The following is a 14,521-nucleotide window of genomic DNA, read 5'->3' on the forward strand; positions in this document are numbered from 1 at the left end:
ATGTATTACAGTACTACAAATGTTTGTGATGCACCATCTGAATAACGGAGACAGGAACTGGACGGACAGTTTTTATTAAGTTGGATTATTTAATGAAGAGCAGCGTCTTATTCGGGTTTGTTTACTTCTTAAACTGTCCTTTTCCACATAGCTTGATGTTCTTTGCACACACATGGGACTTAATGTTTTGCAATTAAATTAATGGTCACAAGGTTATGAACATTCACAGTTTGGAGCGGATCAGCCCCCTTACTGACTGTCTGTCTGTCCAGCCCGGAATTGCGAGGTGGGGTCAGGGGGTCCAATTTAGCTTTACCTATTAGTTTTTATTAAATTCGTGCACAGGTTTATACAGTCTGCACATAGTGGTGACAGCGTTTAACGTAACCGCCCCCCCGAGACCCCCCAAACCCCCAAGGCCGCCTCTGAACGCTACTGTTGGCTTTTTTCATAAGCCAGGGATGTTTGGGACACTGGAATGTTTGTACCGCATGAACTCGGACCATTTGTAGTTCCTGGTCATTTTTGTTTTTTAGCTTCTACTCCACGGCTGGTACAGTACTTTGCGTTCCACTAGCAACTATCGAGGGTGGGGCTTGGAAGATGAATGGTGCTGATTGGTTACCACACGAACTGGCACCATCTCACCAATCTGTTAGTACAGGGTGGTCCAGATCGTCTGGATGACTTTGATTTATGTGGGGACGATTCTTCATGTCGTCAGTTCACAAACTTCTCGATGGTCCGGGATTTTTTGGGAGATTTTCTATGTAATAAACTTAAGTTATAGCGTAATGAAAACTGCATAATTAGATCTGGACCACCCTATAGTTTGTGACTTTGGGGAGGTGGCGGTGAAGATGGAGCACTACATCAACGACTCTTCCTAGCCCCCTCCCTGGTGCACCACATCGAAGAAGTGATCTCTCCCATGAAGTTGTGATCGCTTTGGATCAATAGGGTGTCCCCTGTGAATTTCTGATGGCACCGCATCGCTCCTCTTTGCACCTCCCTTGTTTTGTATAAAGGTTACAGTTGGGCGATAGAAACCACAAATGGCCAAGCCTTGCATCAGACGGGAATTCATTGGTTCCCGAAAACAAAGTTCCAGCGGTGGCAAAGCACCTGTTACTTGCCTTGCGCGGCCATCCAGAAAATCAAGAAAAGCGTGTGCAACATTCAGGTAGGGACAAGCAGGAGCGGACTGGGTCTCAAACCCGGCCCGGGCATCGGTGACAAGGTCGACCCCACTCGGCCCATCATTCATTGTAATCCTCTTAAAATTTGTGCTACTTGCTATGAGCCTATTATATCCGAGGTTGTAATTAAACTTCACATGATTCAAATGATCCATTAACTTGACGATAAACTAAAAATGTTCCGTCATAATATGAAAAATTCCTATCCTGTGTTTTATAACTTTTATTTTATCATACTACTAATCGCAGCTGAAAACCACTAATTATCGCTGACGCCAACGACCACAGAACAATAAAATGCATAATATGTAATCAAAACTAATTATTAGTACCGAAGAATTTAAATACTAGATATGAGATAAAATTAATTGCAATAATGTATATGCTAACCGAAGTGTAGCGGTATCGAAATTTTTCGCTGCAACGTTGCGTACTGACAACTAAAGCAGCTTGATGACGTCATATGGTATATTAGCTAGGACTATATAAATCGCAGTACCGGTCAGATAATGTTTAGTTGTTTAGAAAATTAGTTTTAATGGCAAACAGTAACCAGTACATAAAATGTATTTCATGAAACGGCCGGCCCATGACCAGACCAGAGTCCGCGGCCCACCGGACATTGCCCAAATGACCAGTCTGCCCCGGGGACAGTCAGAAGTGCTGAAGTGTGTTTGACTTCGCTGCTTGCTGGCATGTGTCTGTGTGATTTTAAAGAATAGGAGTTTGCGTTTCAGTGATTTTATCAGTGATTTGAATTAATTCCCAACGAAAACCATTTTACTCGAAATGTGGTCTGCTTTAATATGTTGTTTAGTTTAAGAAGGAGTACAGAGGGATCCACATTACATGTATACATCGTGGCTCGTAGCTCTACACGTTCTTCATACATTTTCTCATCACCCGTCAAGTGCGGCACACTCGTCTAACATCACAGCCTGCTTGTTTCGGCCAATTCATGTGAAAGAAACTAACAAAGTCAGGGAAGGGCTGTTGGCAGTGCGGGGGGCTCCACTGGGACGTGTGCTGCTTGCAGAAGGTTAGCGGGCAAATCCTCTCTTTTGCTCAAAGCGTTAAGGAGCTGCCACCGCTGCCTGCTTCTCTTTAACCCACACATGTGGTGGGGGTGCTGATCTGCAACCCAACGGCAGGCTTCACCCCAAAGCACAAGCTTCTAGGCCCGCAGAGACCCAAAATGGGGTTCGGGACTAAACGGGTCAGAAATACAAATAAATATTCCGGGAAAGCCATAAAACCTCAGCTTGGAAGGACAAGGCCGACAATGAATGTGCTAAGGATGTATTTCATATTCATTAACCAAATATAATTTTCCTACACGATGGACCAGTGCAAACGAGTCCAAATGGCAAAAATGTCACAAAAAAATACAACACGACTTAAAAGACCTCCACTAGTGCCTGCAACCCCAGAGGGATCCCTCAGCAGTGACACAATGGTGGCCTCGCCTCTTGGGGTTCCACGCACAAAAAACAAGGAATGTATCCTTTAAACACACACCTTTTAAATTGCAAAAACTACATTAAAACAAACACGTGAAAAAATGATAAAGTAGGCCAGTGTAGGTTTATAATTAATAGATTTAATAATCGAGGGACATGTAGATTAAAATGTGTGTGTGTTTGCAGTAAAAAAAATTAAAGCTTTCAGTGAGAAGTTGGTGGGCAGGGGCATACCTGGGCCTGGCATTGACTCTCAGCCTGACTCACAATCTCCTAAACACATTTTTTGTTAAAATAAGAGGGGTTAGGAGCACCCACCATGTGACAAACCAACTCAGGACCCCAAGGTTAGGACTCGAGTGCCAGCCATGCAGCAGGTGACACCTCAGCACCACACCAGTTGAGATGGAATGAAACATTGTGAGGTTTTTTTTTATGGTGGCTGGAGTGCCAATTCTGCCACAGAACCCCAGGTTTTTCCCTGCAGGTTGGAGGGCCTACATGCAGGGCTGGATGCGATTGCAGGTTAAGAGCCCAATGAAGCAGAGTCACTTTTGGCATAGACCTTCCGATTACCAGTGCAGACACCCAACCTCAGAGCCACCACTCCGCCCGGTTAAATATAAAAATCAGAATAGTGCATGGAAATGACTGTGTGTATTTTCAGTATGTACGTGTGTGTATATATATATATACAGTGCATTACTTTTTCCACATTTTGTTATGTTACAGCCTTATTCCAAAATGGATTAAATTCATTTTTTTCCTCAGAATTCTACACACAACACCCCATAATGACAACATGAAACAAATGTATTTGAGATTTTTGCAAATTTATTAAAAATAAAAAAATTGAGAAAGCACATGTACATAAGTATTCACAGCCTTTGCCATGAAGCTCCAAATTGAGCTCAGCTTCATCCAGTTTCCCCTGATCATCCTTGAGATGTTTCTGCAGCTTCATTGGAGTCCACCTGTGGTAAATTCAGTTGATTGGACATGATTTGGAAAGGCACACACCTGTCTATAGAAGGTCCCACAGTTGACAGTTCATGTCAGAGCACAAACCAAGCATGAAGTCAAAGGAATTGTCTGTAGACCTCCGAGACAGGATTGTCTCGTGGCACAAATCTGGGGAAGGTTACAGAAAAATTTCTGCTGCTTTGAAGGTCCCAATGAGCACAGTGGCCTCCATCATCCGTAAGTGGAAGAAGTTCGAAATCACCAAGACTCTTCCTAGAGCTGGCTGGAAGTCTAAACTGAGCGATCGGGGGAGAAGGGCCTTAGTCAGGGAGGTGACCAAGAACCCGATGGTCACTCTGTCAGAGCTTCAGACGTCCTCTGTGGAGAGAGGAGAATCTTCCAGAAGGACAACCATCTCTGCAGCAATCCACCAATCAGGCCTGTATGGTAGAGTGGCCAGATGGAAGCCACTCCTTAGTAAAAGGCACATGGCAGCCCGCTTGAAGTTTGCCTGAGTCACCTGAAGGACTCTCAGACCATGAGAAACAAAATTCTCTGGTCTGATGAAACTAAGATTGAACTCTTTGATGTGAATGCCAGGCGTCACATTTGGAGGAAACCAGGCACCACTCATCACCAGGCCAATACCATCCCTACAGTGAAGCATGGTGGTGGCAGCATCATGCTGTGGGGATGGAACTGGGAGACTAGTCAGGATAAAGGGAAAGATGACTGCAGCAATGTACAGAGACATCCTGGATAAAAACCTGCTCCAGAGCGCTCTTGACCTCAGACTGGGGTGACGGTTCATCTTTCAGCAGGACAACGACCCCAAGCACACAGCCAAGATATCAAAGGAGTGGCTTCAGGACAACTCTGTGAATGTCCTTGAGTGACCCAAGCAGAGACCAGACTTGAATCCGATTGAACATCTCTGGTGAGATCTTAAAATGGCTGTGCACCGACGCTTCCCATCCAACCTGATGGAGCTTGAGAGGTGCTGCAAAGAGGAATGGGCGAAACTGGCCAAGGATAGGTGTGCCAAGCTTGTGGCATCATATTCAAAAAGACTTGAGGCTGTAATTGCTGCCAAAGGTGCATCGACAAAGTATTGAGCAAAGGCTGTGAATACTTATGTACATGTGATTTGTCAGTTTTTATTTTTAATAAATTTGCAAAAACCTCAGGTAAACCTTTTTCATGTTGTCATTATGGGGTGTTGTGTGTAGAATTCTGAGAAAAAAAATGAATTTAATCCATTTTGGAATAAGGCTGAAACATAACAAAATGTGTAAAAAGTGATATATATATATAATTTACAGTATACAAAGACACACATGCCAAGCAGTCACACTATGCCTGATTCTGTGTAGGCCCCCCTCATGCTGCCAAAACAGCTCTGACCCATCAAGCCATGGAGTCCACCAGGCCTGTTCTGTTCTGTTCTCCAGCACCAGGATGTTTGCAGCTGATCCTTCAGGTCTTGTAAGTTGTGAGGAGCCTCCATGGATCGGATTTGTTTCTCCAGCATGTCTCATTGACGCTCTGTCGTACTAAGATCAGTGGAGTCTGGAGGTCAAGTCAACACCCTCAACACTTGTTCCTCAAACCGTTCCTGAACAATCTGTGCACCTGTTGCTGGACGCATTATGAAAGAGGACACTGTCATCAGGGTTGTACATAGTTTGTAACAAGTTAGGTGCTACATGTCAAAGTAACATCCACGTGAATGCCAGGACCCAATGTATCCCAGCAGAACATCACACAGTGTCCGCCAGCCTGCCTTCTTCCCAGAAGGCATCCTGCTGCCATCTGTTCCCCAGATAAACCGCAAATACACAACCGGCCATCCACTGAAAGAAAACGTGATTCATCGGACCAGGCCACCTTCTTCCACTGCTGCAGTTCTGACGTTTACATGCCCACCGTTTGTGCCTTTGGTGGGGACAGGAGTCAGTATGACTGGTAGTCTGCCACTATAGCAGCAAGCTGCGATGCTTGGTGGGTTCCCACTCCTTCCTCTCATGGCCAACATCACATTTGTGCTACAGTAGCTCCTCTGTGGGATCGGGCCAGACGGGGGTGGCTTTGAGTGCCCATGACCCTGTGAGAGGTTCAGTGGTTGGCCTTCCTTGGACCACTTTTGGAAGGAACTAACCACTGAATACTGGGAACATCCCAGAAGAAAAACCTGCCGTTTTGGAGGTACTGTATTCTGACCCAGTCGTCCATCCATCACAGTTTGGCCCTTGTCAAAGTCGCTCAGATTCTTATGCTTGTCCATTTGTCCTCCACCCAGCACACCACCTTCAACAACTGACTGTTCACTTACTGTCTAATGCATCCAACCCCATGACAGCGGCCACTGTAAGGAGGTAGATAGATAGATAGGAGAGACACTATATGATAGGTAGTTAGATAGATAGATAGATAGATAGATAGATAGGAGAGACACTATATGATAGGTAGTTAGATAGATAGATAGATAGATAGATAGATAGATAGGAGAGACACTATATGATAGATTGATAGATGCACACACACCCTGCCATTAGCCACAACATTAAAAGCTCACTCTCTCTCTATTATATACTAGCAGGCTTTTCCCCCTGTGCCACGCGCCAGCTATTTCACGTCTTTGCCACTCAGGTATGTGGATTCCACTTTCACCAAACATCAAATCTTTTCATTCTTGTGGATACGCCTCTTCATTGGGAAGAAACACTACTTCTCTCTGATGGCAACATGAATTAGACGATCTACAAGTCTTAGACTTAAACTTTAAATCTGACCAATATAATGCGATCTTTACTATCATTTTTGGAGACTTTTTCTCTAACCTGCTCTGCATGTTTATTGCACCAACGTTTTTGAATTCTTTACGACGTTCTACTTTGTCTTCTACTCTTTGTCTTTTATTTCTGGCCCCAGGTGTGGTTAAATATCTTGGCACAAAGTCTCATTTATTATAATAGAAATATATGTACTGTATATTGTGACAGATACTGGGGTAACAGTGAGCCCTAAACACCCAAACATGAACACACAAAGAGTCCCGGGTTCAAATAAAGGTTGGTTTATTCATTTTCCAACCAGTAACAAAAGCACCAAACAGGTTTCTCTTTCTCCACAATTCGCACTCCTATAATTTCTCTCATCACCGCACTGCCCTCCTCCAGTCAAGTGCTGCCTGTCTACCTCCCATCTCCGACTCACCTGAATAAGGGAGTGCAGTCCCTTTTATTACAGACCCGGGAGTATTTCCAGTGCCAGGGCACTTGCCCAATGGAAGCACTTCCGGGTTGCACAGAACTCCATTATAACAGGGAGTTTGTCTCCCTGCAGTACCCTCTCGAGGCACCCAGTGACCCCAGCAGGGCTGGCTTCCCTCTGGGCACGGATATGCCATCTAGCATGCTGGGGGAGAAAGCGGCCCCCAGCAACATCTTTCCTTTTCAATGGGCTGTCCATCCATCTCTTCCGGTCCTTCCTTCTGGATCTGATCCCTTTGTCCTGCTCAGCTGGGATGCCCATCTGCCTGTTAGGAGCCCCCCGTCTGGGTAAGGAACCATCCCCTCTTCTGGCCAGGATGCCCATGCTGCCCCTGTGGCATCTACAATATATATACGGTATGTGTTTACTGTACATACAGTACATGGTTTGATAAAGTGATTAGTTCTAGGTGGTCAGTTGTCATTAAGTATGTGTTTGTTCAGATGTCACTTGACAAGTGTCCACCATGTCGGGTGTGTGGGCAGACGTCAATATGGACACGTTGATGTACGCAGCCCCTTAGTAGAAATAAGACGCTGGGAGGCTGTTGTGGTTTCCTCGTACTTGGGGACGTCGCCGTGGTTGTCGTGGGGGGTTTGCAGTCTACGATCACTCCATTGTCGTCGCTGTGCGTCTGTAAAATCGCCCCTCCCCGCGGGAGGTGCAGGTGGGAGCGTTTTGGAGAGATTAGCCGACTCGTCCCTTTGTGTTGGCCGCCAGTCACTTGTCAAAGCAGTCCGCTCGGCATTGAGCGAGTCCGTGGGGGACCCTTGTATCCTCCATTCAAAGGAGAAATTAAAGTGCTGGAGCTGACCACTGAGGATGGTGCCAAGGCGACCCCCGGCTGCTCCTCGACCCCGCCCCCCAAGGCATTGCACTTTTTCAGCGGCATTATTCCGACTTGTATGTAAAGGAACAAATAAACATAAAAGATGACTGCGCACGGTTAGCGGACGAATAAAAGAGCAGCAGCGCCGTCTTGGGGGTCAGTCACGGGCGCGGCTTTCTCCGGGCTGACCCGGCGCTTTGTGTTCTTGTCTTGTTCTTCGTGTCATGGAGGCCACACCAAGCACGTAAGCTCTCAGATGTGTGCGCGATTCCTTCGAACCAACTGGCTTTCTAACAAAACGTTCTATCGAGTCTGTTTTTAGGGGTCTCCCGTCCAGCGGATTGTCTTTAAAAAATAACGGTTCTTCAGTAGCGCTTTACTGGGTTGTGCGCTTTCTCGTCGAGTCACTGCTTGACAACGAAGGGGTCTTTGTTTATTAAATCGGGGCTGTGGGCTTTGGATATGTGGACAAAACCGAAATCTTTAATGTCCGCCTTATACCCCGAACTACAGAAAACCAGAAGTGAGCCGGGGTGGTTGGGTGTCTGGCTGTGTGCATTGGAGGGTCCTTTTAAATCGGGAACCCACCGGTGTGTCACAAATCTGTTGTCATCTATTTATGGAGCTTGTTACTGATCTAACCAAATTAATATTCTTTCTGGAACCTTCTAGGGTTCCTATATGACAACGCCCTGATGACGCTCTTGGGCACTTTCGTTTTTAAGAGTGTTGCTGGTACATTTCTGCCCTTATTCCGTACTGGTGACTCGATTGAGGTGAGTTGGGTTCAAATTACCCAGAGGTCCACGGGTGATCACCCAAATCATTTTGAACATTAGGAACGCTGAGCCGACAACAAACCGTTCAGCCCATCAAACTCGCCAATGCCATTCGCCTACTTTAACGTCGAGTCCAGTTTTGAAGGCCCTTGTGGTCCCCCACCCTCTACCACCTTCCATGGCCATTTTTGCAGTTTTCATGTGGTGCCTTTCAGAGCCCGCGCGATCAAAAATGAAGAAGTAAAAGACGCGTGGAGTCCGTTTGACGTGCGCTAAACATCACTGTACACCGCCATGGCGGTAAAACGGCGTCTCTTCTGCCTCATCGTGGAAATGCGACACCCTTCAAACGATTTAAAATTGGGGTTAAAAAAATTATAGGATTACAAATTCATCTCGTAAACCAGCCATGCAATAATCTAAACTCGTTATTTGAGGGGAAAGCTGCCGAGCCGTACCCAGCATGCACCGGGCACAAGGCAGGAAGAATCGCTGGACGGGGTGCCAGTCCATCACGGGGGGAACACACTTGAAGCACGTCAGGGGCCAGTTTAACAAAGCCAGTCCACCTCACCTGCCTGACCAGTAAAAGGCAAACACAGAAAACCTGTGTGTCGTTGTGGTTAAGGCTTTGGACCTCAAACATGAGGTGGTGGGTGTAACATTGTGGGACCCTGAGCAAGTCACTTCACGTGCCAGTGCACCAACTGGAAAAAAAAAAAAAAACAGAAAAGGTAACAATTGTAACTCAAGTGTTGTTTGACGCTTTGGATGATTGTGTCAGCCATGTAATCATAGATACGTTAATAAACGCACATTGAAGCGTCTTTTTAATGACTGTAAGGGGGATGTGAGGTGAAAGACACTATATGAACTAACTGTTTTAAGGGGGATATAACTTCATTCATTTTACTATATCAGGGTGAGTTTAGAAATGAGGACATTAGAGGGGCAGCTCAAGTTGGATGGTTGGGAGACAAAGTCAGAGAGATGCTGGGTATACTGGGAGAAGGATGATGAGGATGGAGCTGCCAGGCAAGAGGAAAAGAGAAGGTTTATGGATGTGGTGACAGTGGACATGCAGGTGATGGGGGTGACAGAACAAGATGGAGAGGACAGGAAGATATGGAAGAAGATGATCCGCTGTGGCGACCCCTAACGGGAGTGGCCGAAAGAAGAAGAAGAAGAAGAAGAAGGATGAGTCCACTGCCACCACCAAAACTGTCAGTCAAGCAGCCATTGGCAGTCTAAAGACTTAAGACGTAAGACGCCCCCCATAAGTTCCCAAAGGGGGCATTTCTAATTTGAAGACAGCGAGGTGTATTGATTAAGGCCTTGGACTTCAAGGTTCTGGGTTCAAATCCCACTACTGACACAGTGTGACCCTGAGCAAGTCACTTCACCTGCCTGTACTCCAATTGGGAAAAAAAAGTAACGGAAAAAAAAATATATACCAAATGCTGTAAGTCACTTTGGATAAAGGCGATAATACAAAAAAAATATAAAGCCAGGCTGGAATAAAAAATGATACCGAGGAAGAAAAGTTAATCTAGTGACAGACGACGTCTGTAATGATATAAAACAGTATAAATCCATGCCGGTTCTTCCATCCCCGGACTCCTTCTCCGTGTTCTCTGTGAGGTTCGACTGCGATGTGCTGTTCAGATTCAGTAACGAGAGCGGAATGATGAGAAATCAACCCAGTGTGTGTTTCAGTGGCACACCTATACAGTATTTTCGAGACTCTGAAGCTTGAATTGTTATGGGGGGGTCCCTTTGCAACTACCTGGCGTGGGTAGCCATTGTTATCTTTTTCAATGGGTTTGTTAAAAGCAGATCACCAAAAATAATAACTACACCTCCGATTCTGACGACACTTGCTGTACTGGATTATCGCACAAGTCAATGCAGTGAATTGTCGAGGCAATGGTGGTTGAGAGGGGCTTTGGTCAGATGTGGGGCCGTGAAGTTTGTAATCACATCGAAGGTCATCGCGTCAAAGCAATTTGGGGGCGGGGGTATGAGGGAGTGGAGTCGGGGGTGGCCCCCGTGAAGTTCTCTTCATAAAGTCGGCAATAGAACGTCAATCCTTCGAACGCCCGTTTTAAATCCCCCCGTACCCCTCTGGGGTCTAGCCGTGTTTTGAAAGGGTCATATTTAGCAATGGGTTTGCGATGGAGGAGGGCTAATCTGGTAGTTTATGGTCATCAATAAAACAAACGCACACATCACTTGGGCTCTTCCTGTCCCATTCCTGTGACATTCTGACCAACCAGCACGCGATGTCTCGGTGTGTTCTTTGACGTCCGCTGTTCACGCCGCCACTCGTGCCCACTGTGTTCGCCTTTTGACAGCAGCGAGCCTGTGATGGCGCTTTACTGGGCTGGGTGGTTTCTGGCACAGACATTGCTTGACAAAGAACCATTCCGTTCTGAGAAGAGTTCGAGAAAGCGCGGAGAGAAAACAAAACAGACATCTTTCATATCTAGGCGACCTAGCAAGATGGAACATATCGAGAAAATCTGAACTGAGCTTCTGCAGTGAATGCACGAGTCTTTTAAAAATCAGGAGCCCGCTGATGTCACAAATCAGTTTTTACCCCAGCTGTTAGATCTAAATAAATGAAGGTTGTTTCTGGGACTTTGGTTCTTTAAGGTGCACCAAAGATGGGTTCCTCTATGGTGTCGCTATAAAGAACACCTCTGCCACCTTTACTTTTAGGAGCGCTTATTGTTAACTGGACTTTGGAGCTCCGATGGTCCCGACGCGGACTTAGAGTTCGGATAGACGTCGTCTCTACGTGTGCCGCTTAAGAGGATGGTGGCCGTGTACATCGATGCTGCCGCTTTCATGTCTTTCTGTCCCGGTGCCGTTCGAGACTGCAGGGAGGATGAGCTTGTATAGAAAATAAAAAGCTGAATAAATCAGAATCGCCCCATTTACTTTAATTTATCGGAACCCGAGGAAGTGCAACTTAACGCGCCCACCGGTGTACAGCTCGTTTCATCGAACGCCAAATCCCCCCTAGCCAAGACCTTTAGAGTCCCTAAAAACGCTGATGCCCCCTGAACTGCACTCGCTCTGAGTCGGCGCAACCGACATGGCCAAGAAAAGAACAACAACCACGTGAGCCTCGAAAGACCAGATTCTAATTTTGTTGTATTCCCGAGATTCATATATATTATTAACCTCTATCATTACTAATTTATTAGTATCATTTTTATAATATTTCATTTTGAATGTGTGTTTCATTGGTTCAGCTGCACCAGTTGACGTTTTGCACCAACATGCTCCATGGTAAACCCGGCAATGGTAAATATCTGTGGTACCCCCCAATTGATGCCCTAAGCACGTGCTTATGTTGCTTAATGGTGAATCCAGCCCTGCCTCAAACAAATCCAGGCTCTGATCTTCACTCTTAAAATAATAATACTGACATTATGTGACCCTGAGCAAGTAACGTCACCCGCCGGTGTCCGAACCATTTGTATCCGAAACATTATATGTTATAAGTCGCCATGCACGGATAAAGGCGTCAGTCAAGTTGATAATAAGTGTAAAGTATCTCTCGACTCTTGTAATGGCGAGGCGATCCATCTCCAGTTGCGTCGTTTTAATGTCCAGAGTGTCCTAGACGGCGGGCGAGCGACCAGCACCCGAATTCATTCCTTGCCTACGGAGGGACGGTGAGACCCTTAACGGGGAGACTTCGGCTCGATTCCGTTTACCTTTTGGAGGACCAGCTTAAAAGACCACCCGCCTCTTAAAAATAACGGGACTTCAGCGGCGCGTTGCTCGTCTCGTTTCTCGTTTATCGAGCCATTACTTGCATTCCATTCTGGAAGGTCCCCAATATGTGGGCAAAGCCGGCATCTTTACTGTGCAGTAGGCTACCAGGCAGGACATCACAGATCGAGAAAGGGGGAAGTGAGCAGCGAGAGGCCATTAAATATCAGGGGAGGAGGTCACTGGGATTTCACAGATCTACGAGTCTGGAGCCTTTTTAATGGGTTGGTCTTTTTTTTAGGAACCAAAAACGGTTTCCTTATGAAGAACCGCTTTCTCGCCTCCATTTTCAAGAGTGCTATCAAATATTAAATATACATACTTTAGAAATTTGATTCTCTCTCCACTATAAAAAAAAAATAAGTATGAATTGCAGCAATGTTAATATGTCATAAATCATTTATATAGCGCCTTTCAGAGCAGGCGGCGCTGCTTTAAAAAAACCGACGAAATTACAACACAGCCCGACCCCTGAGAACATTAAGACTCAAAGTCGATGCGATGTGATCAAACTGGCGCTCCCCTTCCAGCCCTTCGCCCACCTGTCTTGAGCTGTCAGCTCTGGACGCCCACCCCCCTTCTTCCTTCCTTCATCCACCCCCTTTCCCCTCACAGCGGCCCTCAAAACCCCTGCCTTAACCTCCTCGCCTCCCGCCTGCCTCCGTCTTTATCAGCTCAGCTTCCAAGGTTACTCAGCATAATTGAGATGTATAATGGGCGTTTAATGATGTTTCACTAATTGATATGGTTAGTAAATAGGGTTTTAATTAGGTGAGCATATTGACTGAGTGAGCTTTGCATGTTATTAGCGCTGACACCGAGTATTTAAGGCTTTGATTGAGTTCCAGAGGGTTCTCTAATTGAGGTGAGATCAGAATGGTGCCAAATGCGAACTGCTTTGTATAGCGCCTTGCATACGGTGCGCTTTCAATTTCCTCTCAGGTGTGTATACTTTTTATAAATAATGCCATGGTGGCACGGCTGGCTCGCAATAAGGAGACAGGGGTTCACATCATGCTTGAAGTTTGCAGGGGTTTCCTCGCACTGTTTAAAGACATGCATGTGAAGTGACCTGCCAATGCTAACCTGGCCCCTTGTGTGTGCGTGTGTGGGTGTGTGTGGGTGTGTGGGTTCGCCCTGTGATGGGCTGGCACCCTCTATCCAAGGTTTGTTCCTGCCTTTTGCTTGATGCTTGCTGGGTAGGCTCCCGTGGCATCAAACCCTGCTCAGGATAAACAGGACTGAAGGTGGGTGGATTGATGGATATAGCGCCTTTCCCCATCGGGCAAATCTATCTTATATAACACTCACCTATTCCCTCCATTTCTCAGAAATGCACTGTGATTAATCAGCCTCCCCAGATATTGCAAGTATGGCAGCATTCGGATGGTACCTGTAAAGTGTGCATGGGAATGATGCTATATAGAATAAAGCTCAATGAACACATCAGCTTTAGTTGGAACCTTTAGGGAAGGAGGTGACAGATGCTGCCATTCTTTATGTATTATACGCTACAGTAGCCGTTCGTTTGTCTGTCCAGGAGTTTAAATCACCTGTAGCTCGCAAACCGTTTGAACTGTTGACCTGAAATTTGGTACACATGTGACGTCTTCGAGTGATGATTGACCTCCAAGGTTATTCCATCCATCTATTATCCTAACTACAGGGTTATGGGGGTCTGCTGGAGCCAATCCCAGCCAGCACAGCATGCAAAGCAGGAAACAAACCCCAGGCAGGGCGCCAGCCCACCACAGGGCACACACTAGGGCCAATTTTAGGATTGTCAATGTACCTAACCTGCATGTCTTTGGACTGTGGGAGGAAACCCACGCAGACACGGGGAGAACATGCAAACTCCACGCAGGAAGGACCCGGGAAGCGAACCCAAGTCTCCTAACTGCACTAGCACTGCGCCACCATGCCACCCAGGTTATTCCTCTTTTTTATTTTTATATTATTATAGAATCAACTCTCGGCAGCGGCCGTGTGGCGCATGTGTATGGGCGCCATTCTCATCACTACCACCTTCACCGTCACTTCCCCTACCTCTTCATATCTTGAATCATTCTTGAGGCAGATTGAAGGCTTAAGTGAAAAATGAAAGAAAACGTCCTAAGTAATCGCAACACAAATACTGACTTAATAAGTTTTAACGTGAAAAGATGTCGACGGAAGAAGAGAAGAAGTGGGCCGCTAGGGTGGAGAAAAGAGGAGCTGCTCAGGAAGCAGGAA

This window comes from Polypterus senegalus, chromosome 9 (genome assembly GCF_016835505.1).
Source record: "Polypterus senegalus isolate Bchr_013 chromosome 9, ASM1683550v1, whole genome shotgun sequence".
Classification (NCBI taxonomy): domain Eukaryota; kingdom Metazoa; phylum Chordata; class Cladistia; order Polypteriformes; family Polypteridae; genus Polypterus; species Polypterus senegalus.